This window comes from Callithrix jacchus, chromosome 1, assembly GCF_049354715.1.
Source record: "Callithrix jacchus isolate 240 chromosome 1, calJac240_pri, whole genome shotgun sequence".
NCBI classification, from domain to species: Eukaryota; Metazoa; Chordata; class Mammalia; order Primates; family Cebidae; genus Callithrix; species Callithrix jacchus.
In genome coordinates this window covers 16,399,927-16,415,028 of record NC_133502.1, presented here as the reverse complement: position 1 = coordinate 16,415,028, position 15,102 = coordinate 16,399,927, and the positions used below count along the sequence as shown (strand labels likewise).

Below are 15,102 nucleotides of genomic sequence, written 5' to 3'. Positions count from 1 at the left end.
ATGGCCACTTACACTTAACCCTGGGCAGCTATCACAGTCATTCGATACCTTGCTGGATTCCCCCAGCCCAGAAGAGTGTCTTGCAAAGAGTTGTTGCTTGCTGAGTATGAATGAATGGATGAGTATGTGTGTGAGAGCAGAGAGGCAGGCAGGACTCCCAGAAGGAAGAGGGAGCCCCCAAAAGCAAATTACAAATTCTCCAAATAATGTACCATCACCACTGGAGGTGAGCTGAAATGAACCAAGCAGGCAGCAGGAAGGAGAATCTCAAAAAATAGTAGTTGAAATCCAAGAAGCAGCAGACATATGGAGAAAATCAACCTGTTAGAAAGTAGAGATAAACTTATTGAAGAGCATAACATAATCCTAAAGAAGCACAGTTAGTGAAGCAAACAGAAGGCTGAAATACATATAAGCCATAACCTCAAAGATTTTGAGATAAAATTATCACAGACAAGATGATGGAGGCCTGATCAGGGGTGATAGCAGTGGGGATAGAGAGAAGCTGTAAGATTCTTAACTATTTTTGGAGGCAGAATTGATAGAACTTCGTAACTGGCCGGGCGCGGTAGCTCAAGCCTGTAATCCCAGCACTTTGGGAGGCCGAGGTGGGTGGATCATGAGGTCAAGAGATCGAGACCATCCTGGTCAACATGGTGAAACCCCATCTCTACTGAAAATACAAAAAAATTAGCTGGGCATGGTGGCACATGTCTGTAATCCCAGCTACTCAGGAGGCTGAGGCAGGAGAATTGCCTGAACCCAGGAGGCGGAGGTTGAGGTGAGCCGAGATCACACCACTGCACTCCAGCCTGGGTAACAAGAGCGAAACTCCGTCTCAAAAAGGAAAAAAAAAAAAAAAAAAAAGAACTTGGTAACTGATTGAAAGTGGAAAGTTACAGATATGGAGGAGTTAAGACTAACTAGGTTTCTGCTTGCGGAACTTGAGGAACGCAGTGTGTTTGTTGATGCTGGGAGTGCTGGAAAGGAAGATTCCAAAGGTACTACCATCAACTCAGTTTGGAGAATGTTCAGTTGGTAGGCGGTGCCATTAGACATCTATGGAGAAACTGAGGGGTGACCGACTATGTGTGTTTAGAGCTCAGAAGAGAGGTATGAGCTAGCTGTGAATTAGCAACAGAATCTACCTAGGCCATAACCGAAACCACATGCCTAGGAAGTGCGCTAGGGTGAAACTAGCAGAGGTCACAGCACAAAAACACTGTTTTGTTTTGTTTTTTTGAGATGGAGTCTGGCTCTGTTGCCCAGGCTGGAGTGCAATGGCGTGATCTCAGCTCACTGCAGCCTCTGCCTCCCAGGTTCCAGTGATTCTCCTGCCTCCGCCTCCCAGGTAGCTGGGATTACAGGCATGTGCCATCACACCCGGCTAATTTTTGTATTTTTAGTAGAGGCAGGGTTTCACCTTGTTGGCCAGGCTGGTCTCAAACTCCTGACCTCAAGTGATCTGCCTGCCTTGGCCTCCCAAAGTGCTGGGATTACAGGCATGAGCCACCACACCTGGCCAGTTTTCAAAGAAACTGTGGTCAAGAGGCAGAGTTGTTCAGGGAGAAAACAGAGGTTCCATGAAAAACCGAACTAACTGTAAAACTTTCAATTCTTTATGTTCTGTTTTTCTTTGGTGGACTCCATTGGCTCACATAACACAGATTGTAAAATGGGAATCCTAATCGTATCTGTCCAAAAGGGTCTGATGTGAAGACGAAGGCAGATGATGAGCAGTGACCGCCTAGCTCAGCAGCTGACACACAGGAACTGTTCCATTAACAGGTTACAGGATAATCAAACAACTCTGACAGAAGGAAAAGTTAAAATTCCCCCAGGTTCTCCCAGTATGCCTAATAGGACTGAAGATCATTTTTCTCAATACTTTAGTATTATAGGTTCATTCGGTTTTTGAAAATTATAATTGTAAAAAAAAAGCTTGTTTGCTTATGACATGGAAATCTGTAGGTACATTTTATATCGTGGAGCTTTTGCTTTGAAAACATAAAAAAACCTAGAATTAATCTTGTATGAAATACGATAAACAGAGTATCTGCAACAGTGAATACTCCATTGCATGTCCCAGCAATAACTGGTACAAACTGTACTCTACATCACCTGACCTCAGGCCACCGCTAGTGCCTATTCTAGATGCACTCGATAAATGCATCTCTCGCTAACTCAATTACAAGACGGGCGTAATGAAATCACAAGCAACTAGAATTTCTGTTGCTTTACTTAAACTGTTTAGCAAAATCCTCTGATTATATGTAGATTGTATACATTTGCTTGCAATCAAGACACAGAGAAACGGACTGTGGAATCAGGCTCTAAGAATAAATCAGGAAGGTTCTCCACTACTGGGAATAGTCAGTCCCATGACAGCATGATGGAGCCATTTTCTATACCACAAAGCCAACAGGACATGTTCAAAGGAAAATCAAGAATTCCTTTTTTTTTTTTTTTTTTTTTTGAGATGGAGTTTTCCTCTTTTGCCCAGGCTGGAGTGAAGTGGCGCAATCTTGGCTCACTGCAACCTCCACCTCTCAGGTTCAAGTAGTTCTCCTGCCCCAGCCTCCCAAGTAGCTGGGATTATAGGCATGCTCCAGCATGCCCAGGTAATTTTTATATTTTTAGTAGAGACAGAGTTTTGCCATGTTGGTCAGGCTGGTCTCAAACTCCTGACCTCAGGTGATCCGCCCGTCTTGGCCTCCCAAAGTGCTAGGATTACAGGCGTTAGCCACTGCGCCCAGCTGAAAATCAAGAATTTTTTTGAAAGAATGCAAAAACCTGCACTGTCATTTTTTCTACTACCTCCACATGAGGCCCTGCCTCTTCCAAAATTGGTGTGAAAATAGAAGAGGAAACAGAAAAAGCCAGAGGGACATGAACCCTTTCTCTGGGTGAGGGGTCATCTTAGCTTAATTCAGAAGGACACAGCAATTAGACTCAACAAAGAAAAAGCAGCAGCAAAGGGTAAATAGTTTATTTTAAAAAATGTATAAATTGACTGGATTTTAATTCCCTTACACAAGGTACTTCTTCCTTTTTCATGCTCACATTGGGGTGGTGTGGTCCACCTTGACATATCCTCCTAGCTCCTCTGCCCTCTGCTTCTTTCTCCTGTAATTCAGTTTATAAACAGAATCACCTTTACCAAGAACTGCTTATCTCCTAGACTACACTTCCCACTGGACTTTTGAATGAAATTGAAATGTAAATCAACTCAGATTTCCTCTTAATACATATGATCATATTAATGAATGAGAAGTCAAGCCCTGAGCCTAAACAACAGCCTCGAGACAGGCTCAGGGCTTGGTTTGCCTGGAGAAAGAACTGTAACCTGGACAAAACTTGGTTTGACTTCAAACTTTATTTCCCTCACCTGCCTTCAGCCCACACCCATTTGCTCATATGTCTACTTTCAGAATGTTATTCCCCTATGATTTAATAATATCATTCTTGCTTACTGAAAAGCAGGATACGGAACAGTATGTATAACATGATCCCATTTTCTTTCTTTCCTCTTCCTTCCTCCCTCCCTCCCTCTTTCTCTTTCTCTCTCCCTCTCTCTCTCTCTCTCTTTTCTGGACAAGGTCTTTCTCTGCCACCCAGGCTAGAAAGCAGTGGTGTGATCACAGCTCACTGCAGCCTCAGCTTGCTTGAGTCTGGGCTCGAGCGAGCCTCCTGCTTCAGCCTCTGGAGTAGTTGGGATTACAGGCACGTGATACCACACCCAGTTAATTTTTTTTCTCTTGTTTTCTCTCTCTTTTATAGAGACAGGGTCTCCCTATGTTGCCCACACTGGTCTCAAACTCCTGGGCTCAAGTAATCCTCCTGCCTCATCCTCCTAAAGTGCTGGATTACAGGCATGAGCTGCCACATCCAGCCAATCCCATTTTCATTTTTAAAAATTGGACAAAATATGTAATTGTCAGAGGAATTTGAATTAGAGTGATTCCATCTTCAATAGGGGCTGGGTAAAATAAGGCTGAGACCTACTAAGCTGCATTCCCAGGAGGTAAGGCATGCTTAGTCATAGGATTAGATAGGAAGTCAGCACAAGACCTTGCTGATAAAACAGGTGCAGTAAAGCCAGCCAAAACCCACCAAAACCAAGATGGTGATGAAAGCGACCTCTGGCCATCCTCACAGCTTATTATACACTAATTATAATGCATTAGCATGCTAAAAGACGCTCCCACTAGCATCACGACAGTTTACAAATGCCATGGCAACATCAGGAAGTTACCTAATATGGTCTAGAAAGGGGAAGAACCCTCAGCTCCAGGAATTGCCCACCCCTTTCCCAGAAAACTCACCAAAATCCGCCCTTCGTTTGGCATATAATCAAGAAATAACTATAAGTATACTCAGTTGAGCAGCCCATGCCACTTCTCTGCCTATGGAGTAGCCATTCTTTTATTCCCCTACTTTCTTAATAAACTTGCTCTCACTTTAGATTCATCTCAAATTCCTTCTTGCATGGGATCCAAGAACCCTCTCTTGGGGTCTGGATCAGGACCCCTTTCTGGTAACATAATTAGATATGTATTAAAAAGGTGAGGCTCTCTGCAGATCACTACTGTATGGGCTGGTAATATGCAAAACTGTCACTTTATCTTTTATATATTTATGAGATTTAAACTTTGTATGTATGTTTACATCTGTCATCATTAAGATAAAGGACTACCTTCTCCATGGCATTTTATTAAATGACTCCTTTCGAACTCCACTCAGACCCATTACTTGTGTGCTGTTTGTAACAGATGGATATTTTTACCACCATTTCTGTGTGTACATATATGTATCTGCATATGTTTATACATGTTCCCTGTTTTTTTGCCATTTGTATGGCCCTATCTTCTCCTTTTTATTAAAAATCTCCTGAAGGTAAGTTTTACATCAGATAATAGACATGACCGTCCACAACCAATAGACACTCTTTGTTGCATACCTAAGGGTGAATGTAGTCATGAATAAATCACACCGGCCCTGGGACTGACGTAAAACCTGCTTCACTACTCACTTGTTCTTCAGTAGTTGTATACTTTCTCCAAAACATATGTAAAATGTATTAAATTATACTGTCGTCATGAATTCCTGAAAACCTTTTCTTTGTCTGCAACTACCAAGGAAGTTATGAAAGCCGGATTTTTATTTTTTATTTTTTTTTACCAATAATTTCAGTCATTCCTGACAACTGGTTGAAAACTCAGAACCCTTTTTAAAAGATCAAAAGATGTGGTGACTTAAGAATTGCCATGCTGGCTGGGCGCGGTGGCTCAAGCCTGTAATCCCAGCACTTTGGGAGGCCGAGGCAGGTGGATCACGAGGTCAAGAGATCGAGACCATCCTAGTCAACATGGTGAAACCCCGTCTCTACTAAAAAAATTAAAAAAATTAGCTGGGCATGGTGGCGCATGCCTGTAATCCCAGCTACTCAGGAGGCTGAGGCAGGAGAATTGCCTGAACCCAGGAGGCGGAGGTTGCGGTGAGCCAAGATCGCGCCATTGCACTCCAGCCTGGGTAACAAGAGCAAAACTTTGTCTCAGAAAAAAAAGAATTGCCATGCTAATGGAAGCTCCGTCGGGTCAACAGTGAGAGACTCCACTTAGCCTTCTTGGACTAGATGAAACAAGAATTTATAGCTTTTTATTAAGGCCCTGCTTTTCCAGCCTTGTCTGTGTCTATCAACATCTAATTGTACTTCCAATGACTGGAGACAAACTATCCTTTCTTCTTTCCAAATGAGAATTTGTAGGGGTTTTCTGGTCCCATTTGCCACCAAGTGCACATCAGAAGATGAGTCTCCTAGCAGGAGGTCAATGACAGCTAACGAAGAAAGAGCCCTGCTCCAGGCCCAGTGGTGGAGCCGGCAGAGCAGGGCATTCCCCAACTCCAGTTGCCATGGCAAACCGGCTAATGGAAAACGCTTGCCTTCAGAATTCATCACTGGAGGGTGATTAGAATGTAAATAATGATGAGATATGTAAGCGATAACATTTTTCTATTAAAAGAAATGCAGTGAAAAGCACATCCCTGTTGGATAGTCACTGGCCCGTGGGTGTGGCTACTATTGATCACTCACGGAAACCCTGAAGCCCTTTACAAAACCTACTGTTTTCCACCAGCTCTTTCTGTAAACCTCCATGATATTGCACTAGAAATATGCAGCAATTAAAGCAAGTAAAAACTTAAATGGATTTTGGGCAAGTGGAGTGAAGTGTGTCATTTTTCTCACTGTAGGGTATGTGCAGTGTTTCTGTTAGCATCTGTTCTCAGTAATTCCTCCAATTCAATTATAACACATTTGGAAACTGCAGAGATATGCAAGGCATAATTTGAATCACAATTTTTTTTCTAGCTATTTAGGGTATACATTTTTAACAAAAAGTGAACGTTTTATAGTTTCCCTTCCCATCAATAAAATGCCCCCAGCCTTGAACACCACATGGTCCATTGCTGTAACATAGCTCCCTTGCCAAAGCTTTTGCCTTTGAAGCTACTCAGACATCTACCATGGGGATCCTTCTTCTACAATGGGAATAGTGAGCAAGAATTGTTATTTTGGCATGGAGATTAGGTGAGCAGAAGTGACAGAGGCCCCAGGACACTGAATAATCCAAACAGAAAGAGTTCAGGGGGCCAGGCACAGTGGCTCACACTTGTAATCTCAGCACTTCGGGAGGCCAAGGCAAGTGGATCACCTAAGGTCAGGAGTTCAAGATCAGCCTGGCCAACATGGTAAAACCCGTCTCTACTAAAAATACAAAAATTTGCTGGGTGTGGCAGCGTGTGCCTGTAATCCTAGCTATTAGGGAGGCTGAAGCAGGAGAATTGCTTGAACCTGGGGGACTGGGATTATAGTGAGCCGAGATCGAGCTACTATACTCCAGCCTGGCTGAAAGAGCAAGACTCTGTCTAAAAAAAAAAAAAAAAAAAAAAGAGCTCACAGTTTTATCGGCACTCATTTATGTCTTCTTGCATGAGTGTGTTCGGTAAGTATTTGCTGAGTACCTACTATCACTGTCATGTGTACATAGACAAGAAGTGCCTGTGTCAGTGAAGTCTTATGTGCACAGAAGTGGGAGGTACTTTCTTTTTGTAAGACACTATATTAACTTATGAGGTACTTTCTGAAATCTTTCACCATTCTTTTCCAAGACCACGTAACAGGTAATAAATCTCATTACATAACTCTGCCTAACTGTGAGAGGGCAGGGAGCCTCAAAATCAGAGCTCTACCCAGAAGGTTCTTGGCTCCCGCCAAGAAGGAATTCGAGGGTGAGCTGGTGGTGGAAGAAAACAGCCCTGCTGGGGTGGCAGTGTCACACTCAGGGACTGCTCCTGCAGCATGGGGCTACCCCATAGGCATCCAGGGTAGCAACTCAGGGCGAGGTCTGAGGTCACATCCATACCCACTTAGAATTACATGCAAATTAAGGGACAGGTTATTCAGAAATTTCTAGGAAAAGGGTGGTAATTGTCAGACCTCCATGTGCAAGCCTGGACCCAGAAGGTCTGAAGTCCTGCCTGCCTCGGCTGATTGCTTCCCACCCCGCACCTGCATTTGCCATTATCCCTGATTGCCCGGTAGAGCTCCCCCGACACTGAGCTTCTCTCCCTACCCTGCCATCTTAACTATTATGATAATGTGAACACTCCTCACCCCACCATCTTAACTGTTCTTGCACTACGAATATCCCTCCGCCCCACCCTACCATCTTAACTACTCTTCCACCTTACCCCACCTGCCACTGTAACTGAACTTATTGTAATGTGTACTTGTTGCCCCTATCCCCACCACTGTAACTGATCTTACTCTGTAACACCACTGCCCACCCCAAACCTATAAAACCAACCGCTTTGCTGACGCCCTTTGCTGACACCCTTTTCAGCCTCAGCCAACCAGCATCCAGGTGAATAAACAGCCATGTTGCTCACACAAAGCCTATTTGGAAGATCTCTTTATGAAATGTGTTTAATATTTGGTATTATTGGACTCGAATAACAATAACCTTCATATTATTACTAGGGAATGGGTAAATTGTCGTGGTGCTGGTGGGCATGTCAGCCAGTCTTCAATTTGGTCCAGAGTCAAGTCCCATCTCCTACCTCATATGCACTTATTTTTGATGCCACGAAATAACCTTTAGTTTTATTATCTCATTTTATCCAAGACTGCCGCAGTGGGTCACTGCCAGCGTTATGTCACATTTGTGACACTTACAAAATGTTAGTCTCTGAGTGAACAAACTAGAAATGCCACCCCATTCTCAGGATTTTAGCCCCACCTGCCCCCTCCACCATTTGCCTTTGAGCATGTGCTGTCTGCACACTACCCAGGAAGGAAAGCTAATCCCTCCCAGGGTCACCTACTGTCCCAGGCCTGGGCCGCCTCCCATGGAAGGAGTCATTTCCTGCATCTCCCATGTGTCCGGGGACTGGTGCTATCCCGACTGCTCTTCCCACACCCACATTGGCTGAGCCAATCGCTGGACTACCCATGGCTGCCACACCCCTTTCTTCCTTGGTCCAGAAATATTCCTGGCATCCCAGATACTTTCTAAAAAGCATCTTGGTTGATTCTTGTAAGTATTCTCAAGTGTTTTCTTCAATATCCTTCTACTCCTAGTTCAGAGAACCTCTGTATCCCCAAAGGCCTTGAATTTTAAGAATGCAAGTGACCTTGATTCTGTCTGCAGCTTTCAGGATGCCTCCCTCACCCCAATCCCATACTTCTTCTAACTCTACTGATAGGAGGTAGAGCATTCCACAGCCAAACATGACAGAAGAGTAACACACAACACACTCAACACTCAGTTAGCCTATTAGCCATAGAATACCCATTAGGCTAACAGCATGGTCTTGAGAAAATTGGGGTAAGATGGTGGTAGGAGCGCATGTCTCAGATCCCTTCTCTGTCACTTAAAACCCAGCACCAGTCAGGCTGGCAGGGTCTGGAGGGTGCATTTGAGGCCGCAGGTCTCACAGCACCTCTAAAGGAGAGGGCAGATGTAGACTCTCTTCTGGTTGGCACCTGGGAATAAGGAGCTTATGGCTAAAGACAAGAGCATGCATCAGCTGAGGCCCTGGGCATACCCGGAATGCTGAAGACCTCAGGCAGCAGAGCCTGTGATTGTTTTCAGGAAAGTTCTTCCTCTGCCCACCTGTGGCCCACGTGGCTCTGGAAGGGCCTGCCCATTCCTGTCGAACCCAGGAGGGCTGAGTTATATTGTGCAGGTCTAGGCTGGGCACAGTGACTCACGCCTGTAATCCCAGCACTTTGGGAGGCTGAGGCAGGCAGATCACCTAAGGTCGGGAGTTCAAGACCAGCCTGACCAACATGGAGAAACCCCATCTCTACTAAAAAAACAAAATTATCCTGGCATGGTGGTGAGTGCCTATAATCCCAGCTACTCAGGAGGCTGAGGCAGGAGAATCACTTGAACCCAGGAGGCGGAGGTGGCAGTGAGCTGAGATCGCACCACTGCACTCCAGCCTGAGTAACAAGAGTGAAACTCTGTCTCAAAAAAAAAAATTGTGCAGGTCTGTGGCAGGAGAGGACCATCATTCCCACCACTCAAGGGGAATGAACAGCATCACAGTTTTCTCACCAGCTTGCTACTGCTCAGGAGGCCTCAGCATCCTGGCCAGTGTGAGGACTAAAGCCACAACCAAGTGAGCAGGTTAAAAAATACACACTTGTAACTGTTTGAAAAAAAACTGAGTGCCCTGGGAAAGAGAGAGAAAGACACAAGGAGGAAGAACAGATATGGAACAGCTGAATAAGGAGGCGCCCTTTGAAGGACAAATCAGGAAAGACCCAGACAATAACTTTCAATAGAGAACTAATGAGAACTCCCAAGGACATTTAAGTAGAGCACCCAAAATATGTTCTGGAAGTTTAGGAGGAAGAAACATTTAAAAAACTTGATGCTATGGACTGAATTGTGTCCCCTCAAAATTTGTATGTCGAAGCACTAATCCCCAATATGATGGTGTTTGGAAATGGGTTCTTGGGAGATCATTAGATTTAGATGAAGTCCTCATAATGGAATTAACGCCCTTACAAAAAGAGACATCAGAGACCTTGCTGTCTTTCTCTTCCTCCTCCCCCATGTGTCTCTGTCTGCCTTTCCAGAAAAGAGAGACTTCACCAGAAATGGCTACACTGGCACCTCGATCTTGGACTTCCAGCCTTTAGAACTGTGAGAAAACAAATTTTTGTTGTTTAAGCCGTGCAGTCTCTGGTATTTTTTTATGGCAGCTCATGCCAAGATACTTGGTATCTTTCTTTTAAAATTGGTTGTGAGTTTACAAAGAAGATGATCATGGCTGAGAACCAAGTTAATGACCTAAAAGACCAAGAGCTCATAACCAAAAGCAAAAACACAGTAAGATGAAAATCCTAATGGAAAAGATCAGAGGTTTAGAGGTTTATCCCTGCTATCAGGCCATGATATCCCTTAGTCTCTGCCTATAGGCAAGGATTTAGGATATCTTCATATCAGTGGTGCTAGCCAGGGAAAATAGAAAACAGTGAACCAAATACCAATTGACTCAGGTCAGACACCTGAAGACAGGAAAAGGTAAGAGGAAAGGAAATGGGGATGAGCAATAAATCTTTCCATCTACAGCTACACCAGATGGACCACGGCGGTGTGTCAGGGCATCTATAATAGAATAGTGGAGAAGAATACTTCAAAGAGAAATACATACTTATGGAATTGCAAGAAAAACTTTTTTAACATTATAAAAGGAAATTTCAATGTGCATCTTTCAAACTTTGACAAACCAAGCAGAGAAAACTCAATGATATAGGGAATTTGAATTATATAATTGACAAGAACAATTTAATAAACATAAAGAGCTGTGTTTCCAAAATACTTCTTTTGTAACCATGTTACAAAAATTGGTCATGTGCAAAGAAAACTTCCCCAAGGCAGAAATTTTAGAAACCATGTTCTTGGTTCATACTCTAATAAAGGGAAATAAGCAATGAGAAAGATAATTTCAAAACTTAAATTACTAGAATTAAGAAATGCTCCCTTGGCTGACCCCCTTATTGAAAGCACGTCAAAACTCTTCACAATTTACCTGGCAATGCATCCAAAAACCAAGCTGGAGAGTGGGCTGAGAGCTGGACTGTTTGACGTATGAGTGATTCGGTAAGTACAAAAATGCTCCTTGTAGAATTTAGTGGTTGAGTTCCCTGTATGATTCTTTCAGCTTTTCTATAGGGTTGAAAACTTTTTATAATAAAATATTGGAAGAAATATATCAAAAGCTGAAATAAACATCTACAAGCTACTGAAAGAAGGTTTCATACCAAAACCACAGCTAAAAACATATTCAAAATTGTTCTATCCTTAGAGCTAACTATTTAGAGGAGTTCATTTGTTTTCTTTCCAAAAATATTTATCAAGTAGATACTACGTGCCAGGCACTGCTCTAATAGCTTATGTATATTTACTCATTTAATCTTTTCAACCCATTTTACAGGTGAGGAAACAGGCACAGAGAGTGTACATAACTTGCCCAAAGTCACACAGCTTGTAAATGACAAAATGAGGCTCTGAACCAAAGCAGATCATGTTCAGAGTCTATGAACAGAACCACTGCATTAGCTTGCCCCCAAGATTTTCAGATTAGGAAATTAGAATAAAGATGATGCAAAATGAAATAGGAAGATTGATTTGAAAAGGTAAAAACTGAAACCGGTTAAATAAAAAAGATAAAAATCATGAAAAGAATGATTTTTAAAAAAGCAACAAAACCTATTATTTGAAAGACTTCTACAATAGTAAATTCCTAAAAAGTATGCTTATCAAAAAAGAAAGAAGCTGATATATAATTCTTAGGAACGAAACAGATTTTACTATAGGTATGAAATAGACTAAAATATCAGAAAATGTTAGGGGCACTTTAAACTGAAACAACTAAAAGCAAGTTAGGATTACAAAAATCAATCTAAGATGAACACATGAAAAAAACAATGAGAGGTGAGGCTTAACTTTTAAAGAGCTTTTTTTTTTGAAGAGGGGCGGACAGAGTCTCACTCTGTCACCCAGGCTGGAGTACAGTGGGGCAATCTCAGCTCAGTGCAACTTCTGCCTCCCAGGTTCAAGCAATTCTCCTACCTCAGCCTCCAGAGTAGCTGGGATTATAAGCACCTGCCACCATGCCCGGCTATTTTGTTTGTTTGTTTGTTTCACCATATTGGCCAGGCTGGTCTCGAACTCCTGACCTCAAGTGATCCACCTTCCTGGGCCTCCCAAAGTGCTGGGATTACAGGTGTGAGCCACTGCATCCAGCACAAGAGCTACTATTTTAACAGACACTTGGCTCATATGGTTTTGTTACCCCTCTCAAACTTTTGAACATGAGAAACTTACTTTAGACCTTAGAAAAAGATGGAAAATGTTAATATAAGCTTAATATGAGTTATATAGATAAGTACGAAGACGTGATTTCAGAGTGGACAAAACTTGAGAACTCTACATATGTGTATATTATTGTTCAAGCATGAAAAGAACTATGGAAGGTTGAAAACCAGGTCATGATGTTTATTTCCAGAGGAAGAAAACTGCGAGGACTGAAGTTTAAAGAATGAGCTCTTTCTCTTCCCTCTCATTTAGTTTGCCTGGGGGATGAAAGGAGAAACAACAGAGATGCCCCAAGCCCCTTCTGCCACTGCCACCAGGGGCCTCACCATCTCCTCTTTCTTCTCTCTCTTTGGCAAGAAACAGATGCACATTTTGATGGCTGGATTAGATGTTGCTGGCAAGATGACCACTCTGCATGTCAGGGGAGACAGTCACCACTATTCCTACCATTGGCTGAAACGTGGAAGCAGTAGACCATACGAACATTTGGTTCACAGTATGGGATGGGGGGTCAAGACAGAATTAGCCCTCTCTGATAGTATTACTTCCGAAATACCCAACGTCTTCTTTTTGTGGTAGACAGCGATCGTCGTGAAAGAATTAAGGAGGTAGCAGGTGAGCTGCAGACTGCTTCTGGAGACCAGTTGAGAGAGGCAGTGATGCTGCTTTTTGAAAACTGCAGGATTTGCCAAAAGCTCTTCGATCTCTTCCTAACAGGACATGGTCTGTTCAAGCCACATGCGTAACACAAGGAACTGTTCTGTATAAGGGACTTGAGCGACTGTCAAAGGAGCTTTCAAAATGTTAAAGGAAACTGGATACCTAACCAAGGACATGTTTGGTAATATCGGTCTAGGCTCGTTACAACAAAATTAGTTTGTGTCCTGGTTATTAAACAGTACCGGGGACCGGTTTGAGCAGAATATTAAACTTATTTTGTTGCCAATTATTAAAAACTTATTTCGTTGCCAAGTATAATGTTGCTATTTAGCAATGTGCTTGGTTTTAAAGAAATGCTCCTGGGGAGGGAAGAATGCACTTTTAATTTTGCTTCCCATAAGCCTAACTGCCTGGACATAGCTAGAGCAAAACCTCTAAATAATCCATTTTGCATGTTTGTTGAGCCTGAAAGAAATAAATGTTTTAAAGTTATCCCCTTGCTACTTTACTGATACACTTATTGCTGAGACGTTTGCTAATTTTTAATGTAGCATTCCATTTGTATTTATTTCCTTCCCTTGCAAAAGGTTTTCTAATACTGCTATGGCAGTCAGGGAAATGCTCCAAAACACTATTCAGCTCTCTTGCACTGAGGAACTTATTTTCCCTGCAAGACTGACTCCTTGCCTATATCAGACAAACTTACCTTGGTGTGGTTTAGATTTGATAGGTAATTACTTCTGCACTGTGTGCAAAGAGTTCATATTCAGAAGGGTTTTTTGTCTTGTTTTGTTTTGATTTTTGTTTTGGTTTAAGACAGAGTCTCGCTCTGTCGCCCAGGCTGGAATACACTGGCACAATCTCAGCTCACTGCAACCTCTGCCTCCCGCATTGAAGCAATTCTCCTGCTTCAGCCTCCCGAGTAGCTAAGACTATGGGCGTACACCACCACACTCAACTAATTTTTGTATTTTCAGTAGAGACAGGGTTTCACCATATTGGTCAAGCTGGCCTTGAACTTTTAACCTCAGGTAATCCACCCACCTCAGCCTCCCAAAGTGCTGGGATTACATGCATGAGCCACCTCGCCCAGCCGTATTCAAATTTTTCTGTTTTGTTTTGTTTTGTTTTGTTTTGTTTTAAGACAGAGTCTTGCTCTGTCACCCAGACTGGAGTGCAGTGGCACAATCTCAGCTCACTGCAACCTCCACCTTGCCAGTTCAAGTGATTATCCTGCCTCAGCCCCCCAAGCAGCTGAGACTACAGGCACATGCCAGCCAATTTTTGTATATTTCGTAGATATGGGGTTTCACCATATTGGCCCGGCTAGTCTCGAACTCCTGACCTCGTGATCCACCCACCTCAGCCTCCCTCAGATGGTTTTTACAACTCAATAGATTGCCTTCCTTTATATTGTATCTTTTTTATGTTGCATGTTGCTTGCGGTAGCAGCCTGATTTTTTGCTCAGTATATGACAGTTCTGCTGATGTTTTATTGTTTATTGGGTGAACACATTTTCATTAAGAATTTTTAGAACATACTAAATTCAATGACTACATTTTCTTCATAACCCATTTGGAACTATTCCTTAAAAAATAATTATATATATAGGATTTATTATATATGCAATCTGTTACATGATTATATATAGTGCATGTTATACATATAATTATAATATATATTATATACATACATATATACTGTTATATGACTATATATAATTCTGTATGTGTATATACATAATATATAATCATATAACTATATAGCAATGATTTTATATATATTTATGTGTGTGTGTATATACGTGTGTGTGTGTGTGTGTATATATATATACATACACAAGGACATGTTCCATAATATCCATCTGGGCTCGTTACAACAAAATTAGTTTGTGTCCTGGTTATTAAACAGTACCCGGGACTGGTTTGAGCAGAATTATTAAACTTATTTCGTTGCCAATTATTGTTTACCAAGTATAATGTTGCTATTTAGCAATGTGCTTGGTTTTAAAGAAATGCTCCTGGGGGCGGGAGGGAAGAATCCACT

The 15,102-nt window shown here is 42.4% G+C and overlaps 1 pseudogene; it reads left to right on the top strand.

Moving 5' to 3' along the window:
- Positions 1-11,165: 11,165 nt before the first annotated feature.
- Positions 11,166-13,203, top strand: LOC100410380 (ADP-ribosylation factor 4 pseudogene; annotated as a pseudogene).
- The last annotated feature ends 1,899 nt before the right edge of the window (positions 13,204-15,102 follow it).